Below are 11,202 nucleotides of genomic sequence, written 5' to 3' on the forward strand. Positions count from 1 at the left end.
AGACGAGATAAAGACGACTGGGACTTTTCAGGTTGGAAAAGAGATGACTAAGGAGGGATATGATAGAGGTCTATAAAATCATGCCTGATATGGAAAAAGAAAGTAAGGACAAGTTATTTACTCCTTCCCATTAAGGATGTTAAGAGGCAGTATTTGGTTAATTGTGCAGTCAATACAAATTGTATTAACTTCACAATTAATTGATAAGGAATGCGCTCTGTCCCAGCTCAAACCAGGTGCAAGAGCTACCCCCACTTCGGCTTTATAGATTAAATACAGTAAGAGCCGGGTGTGGCGTAGTGGGGGTGCTGTCTGCTCTGAGACCTGGGGTCCCCCTGAGCTGTGATGTGAGATTCTCACTGACTCTCCCAAATGTGTATTAACCCAGACACCCAGGCTCAGCCTCCCAGGGAGAGAGACAAAGGGAGGAAGGCAGAGACCAACACCTGGCTATGGGGCAGGGCTGGAAGAGAGGTGGAGTTTCTGTCTGGGAAGCAGGGGAGAAGGGGCTAGGATTTTAGGGTCCAGCCACCCCTATCTCAAGGGGGGGCCTGGCCCCCGTTCCTATAACCAGATTACATCTGTGCTGTATCTGGGAGAAGCAATAAACTCTCTCAATCCTACTGACTGGCGGAGTCTGTTCGTGCCACTACGGGAGTGCAGGACACGGGAAACCCCAACGCGCTGTCACACCGGGCATACAGGCAGCCTGGCTCCTACTTCATTTAAAATGCAGAGCCACAGTGGTCCCAGATGTGGCACAAGCTGGGAATGTTCAGTCCCAGCTCGTGCCAGGTCTAGCAGCCCCTGTCCGCAGGGGTCCCAGCTCCCAATGGGACTCCCTACAGACATGGGCTGCTCTGCAGGATGCGAAGCAACCTCTGCTCATGGTGAGCCTGAGCCCACCGCAGGCAGAGGCTGCTTCACAGCACCCTCTCCTGACCTGCCCCCATGCACCGCAGAGATGATGCTGGGGGGAAGGGGCTTTTAAGCTGGCTCCCGCTTTCCCCTCTCCCCCTTGCTGCCTCTGATACGAAGGCAGCGGGGGTGGGGGGCAGGAAGTGAGTAGTCAACTATTCGACTAGTCGCTTACATCCCTATTTCCCATAACAGTAGGGTTACCAAATGAACTAAGGGCACCAAACGAAATTAATAGGCAGCAGGTTTTAAACAAACAAAAGGAAGTATTTCTTCATATAATGCCAAGTCAATCTGTGGAATATCCTACTAAAGGATGTTATGAAGGCCTGGACTATAACAGAGTTAAAAAAAAAAAAAAAAAGAGTTAAATAAATTCATGGAGGATGGTCTACCAATGACCATTAACTAGGATGGGCAGGGATGATGTCTCTACTGTCTGCTTGTTGGAACTGGTAATGAACAACAGCGAATGGATCATCTTTTCTGTTCATTTCCTCTGGGGCAGCTGGTACTGGCCAATGTCAGAAGAGAGGATACTGGGCTAAATGGACCTTTGGTCCGATTCAGTATGGCCGTTACTATGTACCCTTTTTGATAATTTTAACTGCATAACTTCAGTACACATTAACATTATTTTAATAACATGAACAAATTTGCTTCTGGCTTCAGACCATGTGCACAGAATTAACATGTTCAGTTACTGTATAAACCCTATGAAACAGTAATCTGTTGTACACTGGAGCCATAACTGCAAACAATTTTATAACCATAACTACGGATTGTAAGCACAAATAAAAACATTTGGTACGTAAGCATTTGTCAATTGTATTTAGTTGACGTATCATCATACTTCTCAAAAGTTGTGAACACACAAACTTTGAGTTTTCCTATCATCAAAATATACCATTTCTTTTAAGTTCTACTGAAACTGTAACTGATTATTACATTTCAATTGAAATTGACAATGTCTACAGAGATGCATGCTAAGACTAGCAAGAAAGTGAATACAGAGTCTGATTCTGCAATCCCTGCTGAAGTGGACTAATTTACCAAAATCGTCTCAGTGTAAGAAATACAGAATTGAGTAAGTAGTTTGCCTGCACATGACTGAGAGGAAGATGCTTCCTCCTTTGTAGTAACCTGCAATGAACCTTTAACAAGAGGAAGCTGAGCAACTAACTGCCTTCTCATTTGGAGAATTATTGCAGGAGAAAACAGGCCCGACAAGTTAACTTCAGAGCCAAATTAAATGGCAGTGTTCACAGTATATCATCAAAGAACATAGGATACTAATGTATTAAAGTATACAAAAATAGCTGTATATGCTTACTACTGCATGTGCCTCTTTTTATCCTTTTTCCGACTCAGTAAACTAAACTGCTGAAATATAATTTTGCGACAGATGCTTTTTTTATAAAAATACAAATATTTACAACCATCTTTTTGTTACTGTGATAGAACAGATCACGTACTTTCTTAAGAGACAAAGCAACTTTGCAAATGGCACAAATGTTTCCTCCAAGGAGAAGTCTTATATATCCAAAGAACTTGGCTCCCCATTCAGCAAAGGTGGCAAGCATATGCTTCCATCAAAATTTAAGATGTCAAAGGGTATGTAAAGTATGAAAAAAGAAACACATTATTTAAAAAGAGACTACGTATCAACTATCTGCATTTACTTAGTAATTTGTCGGCAACTGTCTTTTGACAGTTACCTCCATGAATTTGCCATAAATGGGACATGCACAGCAGAGTCCAGATGATTTGTAACTTAATTGCAAAACAAATGACTTCACTGAAATCACTGTGCCATAAAGTTTGTTTTATTGCAATAATAATAAAACTATGCAACATCCCGTCAGCCACAGACAACTTTCGAGGCAACCCGTATCCCCATAAGAGATATTGCACTATGAAGCACAATGTTCACATACCAGTAAGAAAGAACAATCCTGAAAAGTATCCAACCCAAATCAGATTTTGAGATATCCCATTAAAATACTTCCAGATGGAAGTATAAAATTACAAATGTATGGAATCTTGAGAACATATTCATCTGTACACAAAAATAGATGTGTCTTCAAGATTATATACATTTGTTCCAGCACTTAAACACATTCAGAAGTTTTCTTGCTACCTTCTTATTAAGTCCAAAAAATAGTCCCCCCTTTTCGTGAGCTCTATCAAGAATTATAAATTGTTCCTAAACAACTCAAAAGGCCACCTGAGGCCCAGAAACTTATAATGGAGAGCTTTAATATACAAAGGTTGCCATTAACAAGTCAGCATTTGCAATAAGTTTCCCCACACACATATTTCTGTATTTATAGTGGGTCATAACTATAACATGATTGTTGGAAAATATTAATTTAACTGACAACCAGTGAGTATGTAATATACACACACTTTCCCCTTACATCAGGGTTACCAGAATATTGCTCTGAAACGTCACTGCACTGCTACTCCCTCGTGACAAAAGTAACTTAGGGGGGAACCTAAGCCTGAGTCTGTCTCAACCTCAACAACCCAAAGCGAGGGGGCCCAAGCCTTCATCCCAAATCACGGGCTGTAACCTGATCCCCAACATCCCAGGCTTGAGACCTTGGGCTTCAGCTTTGGATCCAGATGGTGGGGCTCAGGCTTGGGCTCTGGCCCTAGACACCAGCAAATCCAAGCCAGTCCTCGTGACTCCATTAAAATGGGGTTGTGACCCACTCTGGGGTCCTGATGTAAAGTTTGAGAACCACTGCTCTAAAAGTTCGTTGTAAAACCTAGCACATCTTACATTTACCAATTGCCACATCTTGCCTGAGGAGGTAACTAATATCATAGACTTATTTATGAATTTTCTGATTCTTTGCAGAGTACGATGCCTTTGGGCATACTGGATCCAACCCTCTCGCAGTGAAGTCAGTGTCAAATCTTCACTGACTTTAATTAGCAGGATCTGACCTCTATATAACATGGGGACATTTGCAATACAGGTTGGACCTCCCTTGTTCGGCACCCTCAGAACCTAACCAGACCCAAATGAAGGGATTTAATGGACCAGGGAGATCCTCCTCAACATGCCCCGCGTTGTCCTGCTGCCCCGGCTAGGGCTCCAGTTAGCCCCACTGCTGCCTGCCTAGCCGTGGTTGCCACTGGGATCGGAGCTCCACAGCCAAGGATAGAGCTCCTTGGATGCCACCAGGGCTGGAGCTCCACGGCTGGGCTGGAGTTCTGCCACTGCGGGAGCTCGGTAGTCGCCGCTCCCATCCCCGAGCTCCACAACCAGGGCTTTACCTCCTCTGCTGCCACTTCTGGCCCCCAAGCTCCATGGCTAGGGTCAGAGTTCTGCAGCTGCCATTGCTGGACCCCTGCTAGCACCTGGCCACAGGGGCCAGAAATCCCTGCTGCACCACCCGCCCCTTCACCACCTGGCTCCCAGATGAGTCTCCATGCCCTCCACCCCCCACCGCTCCTGCTCCGCAGCCCAACCTCCCTGTACCTTGGGCTCGATGGTCCAGGAACATCCACAGTCCGGATGTTGTCAGACCAGAGTGTCCCGGTTAAGGAACGCACAACAATATGAAAAGTTATATTTATATTTACTTCCTTATTTTAAAACTGGTCATTGATATGCAATATAACATACACAACATAATCATTAGTCGTTTTCAAGCTTAGAAGAAAGGCAAGAATTACCTCAGCTCCTTGAAGAGCTTTGCTCTTTTCTCTTACTGAAAAATTAACACTGAGAGGTGTCCAAAGAGATCTCACTTCAACAGACAGCCATCCAAGGAGGAACAGTGCTGCCCTCACCCTGAAAACACAAAATATAGCAATGAATTTTAAAAATGTGGCTTTAGCAATAAAATGTTCCCATATATAAAATAATCCACCTTATGAAAACCTTACTTGGCATGTGATGATTTCCTGTCTAAAGGAGAATAAAAACTAGCAGAATACATGTCTAAAGCCCCCATTCTTAAAACCACCAGAAGACATGACAGTAACTGTCATGCTTAGGTCATGCCAGCTCTTTTTCTTCACTGTACATCTCAATTTTATTATTAGGATAATTATAATATTTTCAGTGGAGGAGTTGATTGATTAAAGTTACATGGAGAATCCATACAAATCAAAGCTGGCAAGACTGCTGTGGTGAAGCAAGAATCACTGTTTGGTGGTAATATGTCTATCCATAAAAATGCACATACACGAACTAAGGATGTAAGCAACTACTCAAGTAGATCACTACCTTAGGTTTATCAGGTACTCGAATCACTACTCAACTACTCACTTCCCCATGCTCCGCTGCTTCTGTATGAGTGCAGAGAGGGCAGGGGAGGTAGAGCCTTAGTCCCATCTCTCACTGCCCCCAGGCGCTAACTTTGCTGCAGCTCTGCATTTTAAATGTAGTAAGAGCCAGGCTGCCTGCATGCGCAGCTCCTACTACATTTAAACTGCAGAGCCGCAGCAAGGGCAGCGACCGCCCCCCCCCTTATCGACTAATCAAGTAGTTAATGGAAATTCAATCGACTACTCTATTAGTTAATTAACCACTACTTAATACCCCTAACAGCCACTAAAGTCTGCACTTGCATTTACAAAGCAAAAAATTGCATTCCTAGGTTCAGATCTTGCAATTCAAACTGTACTGACAATTACACCCACACATTGTCCTAAAGTCAATAGGGCTATGCCCTAGAGGTCTACTTGAGCTTAATTTTGAAGTCCAATCCAGACTCAAACCTGATCTGAGCAAGCTGACCCTAACCAAGCGTACCAAGACATTTTCAGACCCGACATAGAGCCTGACACTTGTAGTTGGGCCCTGACAGAGCTGGCTTAGGATGCAAGCCTCTACCCTACCCATTCAGTGACTGTAGTATCAGGTCCCTAATGCAAAAATATGAAGGCACTAATTTATTGTTGTCAGTACATATATTTTTAAGCTTTCTAATTCACAGTAAAAATAAAGCTGAACAGAAATTTTAAAATTTACCCAGCTCTCTCTCTGCACTCCAATTTAAATGTGAACAGTCATTTAGAAATTCTGTGCTTTAATGTAAAGTTTTAATAAAGCAAAATCTTCAGAAAGTTTACAAAAAGGCTTTTAACAAGACCAGCAATTATTTAATGTCCCTCAAAAAATAAACAACAGGAACAAATATTCACACAGGAAGACCATTCAAAAAAGTCTGGCCTGGGTCTTACTTGAAAACCACAATCCCTTTTTAGAAGGATAAACTAAACTTATATATGTTCATAGAAAATCCATGTTTTAACTTATGGCATTCATTGGCTTCCCCCTACCTTCTCTTAGGTGATTATTGTTACCAGAGGCAACTGTACTGAAAACTAACAATAAATAATAAAAGAGGGCTATGACAAATTTACTTAGCCAGATCTATAAGGGAGCTAATCCTGCTCCAAGACTATACATTCTGGAACAATTCAATAGAAGACAATGGAACTGCTATAGATTCACACTATTGTAATTGGGAACAGAATATGATTCATCATATAATAAACAAAAACTATGTTTAGTGATAATTAAGGTTGCATCAGGACCCAACCCTTTCTATTTAACTGCTTGAAGGCATGCAAACACATTAAGAGACAAGCATGCATCATTCCACTTTCACAATGCCACTGGTAACATGTTATGCTGCAGAAAGTACTCACTTCCATCTGATAAAGCAGGGGCGGGCAAAACAGCATCCGCAGGCCAGATCCAGTCCACCAAGCCATTGGATCCGGCTCCCAGCCACCCTGCCCACACCCAGGCCAATTGAGGCCTGGGGACATGACAGAATGCAAAGTCTCCTCCTGCCTCCAGGGGCTTGCTCAACACCTAGAGGGACCCCCAGCTGTTCAAAACAGCTGGCAGTTCTCTCTAGGCACCACACACCCCTGATAGTGCAGGTACAAGGAGCAAAAATTTCACATGCTCTTCCACCCTCAGGCCAATCAAGATCTGTGGGCGGGGGAACACGTGAAGCCTCCTGATCCCGCCCCGTCCCTTCCAGGCAGCCTGTAACTACTTCTGAAATTTGTGAGGTCACCCCTCCTTCAAAAATTATTGCCTACTCCTTTGATAAAGCAATCCATAACCCATCTTAATCTTACTCACTCTCTCATGCAAAAGCTTCATATTCTCATATCAAAAGATCAGCACTTCTGATTGTAACAGTCCATTCATTTGCAAAGCTATTCTAATTTCATACAGCTGAGATCACCATTAAAGTTTTGCATCAAAAGGAGTTGAACAAACAGCGTACTTAATGTTTTTTTTGGAAAGAGTTGACAATGAAATTGAAAGTCTAGCTACCCTACCTATTGAGGCCCTAATGTCCTTCAGCTCACGCAGTGGAAGCACAGGCTGTTAAACCCAGTAGCCAAGGTTTTATTGCAAATGACCCAGCTATGGATATTCTCACACATGGTATGTGTGTCACATTGGTTTGTGATGTCAGACAGACACATATCATTCTAGTATTAGTTACTAAGTGCCCACCACAGAAGCTTACCCCAACGAACCAGAGGGTGACAATAATTCAAATTCCTATCTACATCTGTAAAGACTGAACTGCAATCTCTGGCTACAAAAGCATGGACCTAGTGCTAAAATTGAAGGACCATATCCAATAGCTCTCCTGACCAAGCACCTACAAGAGAATAAAGAGCCCAACTGTTATGGTGGGTTTGAATGGCATCTTCTAACGTCCTAGACAAGTGTTGGATTTCCCCCCTTCAAGTGCCCTAGAAAATCTGAGCAGTTCCTGAACTACAAGAAACTTTTGAAATTAATTCTCTCTCTCAAAACACAGGTTTTATAAAAGGTTTTAATCCCTGTTAAAAATAAAAATCTGGGAGCAAATTTAGCTATGGTGGCGCTACCTCATGGAACATTTTATTAACAAGCTAAGGCCCCAGTCCTACAGAATCTTATGCACATGCTTCAATTCAAAGTACTATTCACATGCTTGAAATTAAATGAATGTGAAGGTTTGCAGCACTAAACTGGATACCTATCCAGGGATGAAAGTAACTTAAATTTCTTACAGGTACTGTCATATTGCATTGTGGGGCTGAGAGCAGGGGACTGGAAGATGCAGAAGGTCTCAGGTCAGGGGACTGAGATGTGCAGGGGTCAGGATAGACAATTTTGGGAGTGGCAGTGGATGGATCAGGAGTGGGGCAGGCCCTGTCAGTTATCCTGCCCCTCGCTGCTCTTGTTCCTGGCCAAATAGGATCTGTGGCCGAGAGGCCATACCTGCAGGCAAGGCAAGGCAACCAGTGAAGACCTCCTGCCGCTCCCTTCCCCATCCCCGCCATCGGCAGTAGGCCAAAGAGAAGATGTGTGCCTGTGCTGCTTCCAGCCAGTGCAGGGAGAGCAGGATAGGCTGGGAGATCCACACTGCTGGCAGGAGCCCAACAGGGAGCCTGCGCACCTATACCTGCAGTGTCCCCCCAGCCAGCCACTTTCTTACTGAAATGGCTCCCCAGAGTGCACCGGCCTACTTTCTCCTACGACTGCATATTGTATCTAAGAAAAGGAGAGGGGAGAGGGAATAATTTTCCGATGTCCAAAACAGACCAGTTGCACTACTTTGGTTTTGAACAGGATGTACTGATTTAAATCAAGGCAATTTAAGTCACCAGTTTAAATCACCAAGTGGAGAGCATCAATTTAAATCAATTTCTATTGGTACTTCAGTTAGTTCCTAAAGAAAGGTGCAGTCCCCTAACCATTAAAACTAGTTGATTTACAACTAACCAGAGCCTTAACATGAGATTTGCTACAGCCTTTTACTACCTAAGGCTATGTCTACACAGCAAAGTTATTTCAAAATAATGGCCCTTATTTTGAAATAACTTTCCTAGCATCTACACAGCCAAACGGTTATTTTGAAATTAAATCGAAATAGCAGAGCGCTTATTTCGAATTTGGTAAACCTCATTCTACAAGGAATAATGCCAAATTCAAAACAGCTAATTTGAAATAAGCGCTGTGTAGACGCTTATTTCAAAATAGGGGGCCTCCAGCCCTTACCAGAGTGCCCTGGTGGCCACTCTGGGCACAACCAGGAAAAATTCCTCTTCTCTCCACCAGCCCCTGGAGCCCTTAAAGGGGTAGACTCTGGCCACAGTGCCTGTGGCAGCTCCAAGGCCTGCCAGCACAGAGCCAGCATTCGCTGCCCCAACCCAGTAGCTCCACCATTAGCCAGGCAGCCAGTGCCAGCCAGCCCTCCACTGCTCCCCAGGCCCAGTCCCCCAGCTCCCAGGAGCCAGAGAAGGCAGGCGCCTTCGTGGTCTAGTGTGGAGATCGTGAACCTCATTGACGTTTGGGGGGAGGCCTCCAATGTCCACAGTCTCCACACTAGACAGAGGAAAACGGCCGTCTACAGACAGATAGCTGCCAGCCTGGCCACCAAAGGCCACATGCGCACCCAGAAGCAGGTGCACATGAAAATAAAGGAGCTGCGGCAGGCTTATGCCAAGGCCACAGGGGGCAGCTCCCAAACAGGGGCAGACACTTGCCCCTATTTTGACACCCTGGACCGCATCCTGGGGGGTGGGATGGTCCATGCCACCTCAGGGGTCATCAGTCCTGGAGCAGAGGGCCCTGACCAGAGCATGGAGCAGGAGTGCCAGGAACCCAGAGGGAGCGTGTCACACAGCCAGGACCCCCGAGCCATCCCAGCAGACCTCTCACCAGTGTCATCCGAGGAGGTAACAACATGCGAGTGCCATCACTGTCCCCTTATTGAGGGGCAGGGAGGGAGATCAAGGATCGCACACATGGACCTTGCTTACCACAGATCACGCAGCAACCTGTGCACGTGTGAGCATGTGCAATGCCACCCCTGGGCACGTGGCCCCAGCTGGCTGCCACACTGGGGCCTTGGCCTGTTAGCCACACGCATGTGTGAAGAGACATGACATACTCCTGACCCCGGGGTGGGACACAGCAGGACGCCCTCTCTCCACAAGGCCATTCTACACAGAGGGAGGGGACATCTCCCCCTCACCTCACCCACACTATACACAGCACAGGGGCACGGGTGCGCTCTCGGGGCAGCTCCCACTCCTGGGGATAGCAGGACATTCCGAACATGGCCTGTGCGCAAGCACATCGGCTCTGATGGTGCAGGGACTGGTCATCCTCACCTTCCACAAGGGGGCTGGGCTTCACGCACTGTGTCCCCAGGAATAACTGACCACTTCTCTTGTTTCTCCACAGCCGCACCTGCTGAGCGTGCAGGGCGCACCACCTCACCTGGGACATGCTCCTGCACCTGAGGGCTCCGCAGGCCCACCCGTGCAGTGCAGGGGTACAGACAGCAGCACCTGGGAGCACTGCGAGCTCTGCACCACACCCTTCAGAACTGGCTGCAAGAGGACCTGGAGCTCCAGCGGGAGCAGCTTGCCCAGGGCCATTCCATCTGCCAACACTTGCAGGGCCTGGTGCAGAGCGTGCTGCCTCCTGCCGCTCCAGCGCCTGCTGCCTCCCCAGCTACCGCTCCTCCTCCCACTCCTTCTCCCCCTCCCCCTTCTCCTGCCACCTCCTCCACACCCTCCATCCCCTTCCTATCCCCCTGGGGATGCCGAGGCCCCCACATCTGCGGTGCTAGGAGACGGTTTTCCCAGCGAGACCCCCACCGCTGAGCCTCCCCTCCCCCTTGCTTCCCCATTCCAGCTCCCTCCTTCCAGGTCCCTCCCCCCTCCTTTCCCCAGTCTCTCCAAGTTTCATTCCCCTCCCCACCAGTTTTGTTAAATAAAGACAGTTCGTGTATTTTATTTGACATCATCGAGGTAGACAAGCAAGCAAGGAAACCTGAGAACTGGCTGTCTAGGAGGGTGGGGGGGAGCCTTTAAGCACAGACTTCAGTTAGCCTCAGGCAGCAGCCATACAAGGTAAGTCCTGACCTGGTGCCCGGCCGGAACTGGTTCCGGCCGGCCTTAAATGCAATTCAGTCCACTCAGCGTGGACGCGCTATTTTGAAATAGAAAAACGCTATTTCGAAATGCATTTTGTGTGTAGGCGCGTTATTTTAAAATAACTTATTTCGAATTAACTATTTTGAAATAAGATATTTCAAAATAATGCTGTAGTGCAGACATAGCTTAAGAGTGTACACTATAACTATTAATATTCATTTAAGCAGTTATATAGCCTAGAATTTTCAGATTTGTATTAATTGTACTTTTTAGTATGTTAAAAAATGGTATGTTGCTTATTTTTGACAAGATGCATTTAGATAGTAACTTAAATATCAAATTGGATCC

At 45.9% G+C, this 11,202-nt stretch overlaps 1 protein-coding gene across 15 annotated transcripts in view; it reads right to left on the bottom strand.

Annotated features, from left to right (window-relative positions):
• Positions 1-11,202, bottom strand: part of SGMS1 (sphingomyelin synthase 1) — a 216,020-nt gene that overhangs the window by 182,383 nt on the left and 22,435 nt on the right. For 13 of the 15 annotated variants that reach the window (XM_075935077.1, XM_075935069.1, XM_075935074.1 and 10 more), the window contains exon 2: positions 4,609-4,726. The exons of 1 other annotated variant lie outside the window; for it this stretch is intronic. The gene's annotated coding sequence lies outside the window, so the exon portion shown is untranslated. Of the gene's footprint in view, positions 1-4,608; positions 4,727-7,245; positions 11,200-11,202 lie in introns of those variants that run through there. One more of the 15 variants, XM_075935065.1, reaches the window with a different exon arrangement.

This window comes from Pelodiscus sinensis, chromosome 8 (genome assembly GCF_049634645.1).
Source record: "Pelodiscus sinensis isolate JC-2024 chromosome 8, ASM4963464v1, whole genome shotgun sequence".
Taxonomy (NCBI): Eukaryota; Metazoa; Chordata; order Testudines; family Trionychidae; genus Pelodiscus; species Pelodiscus sinensis.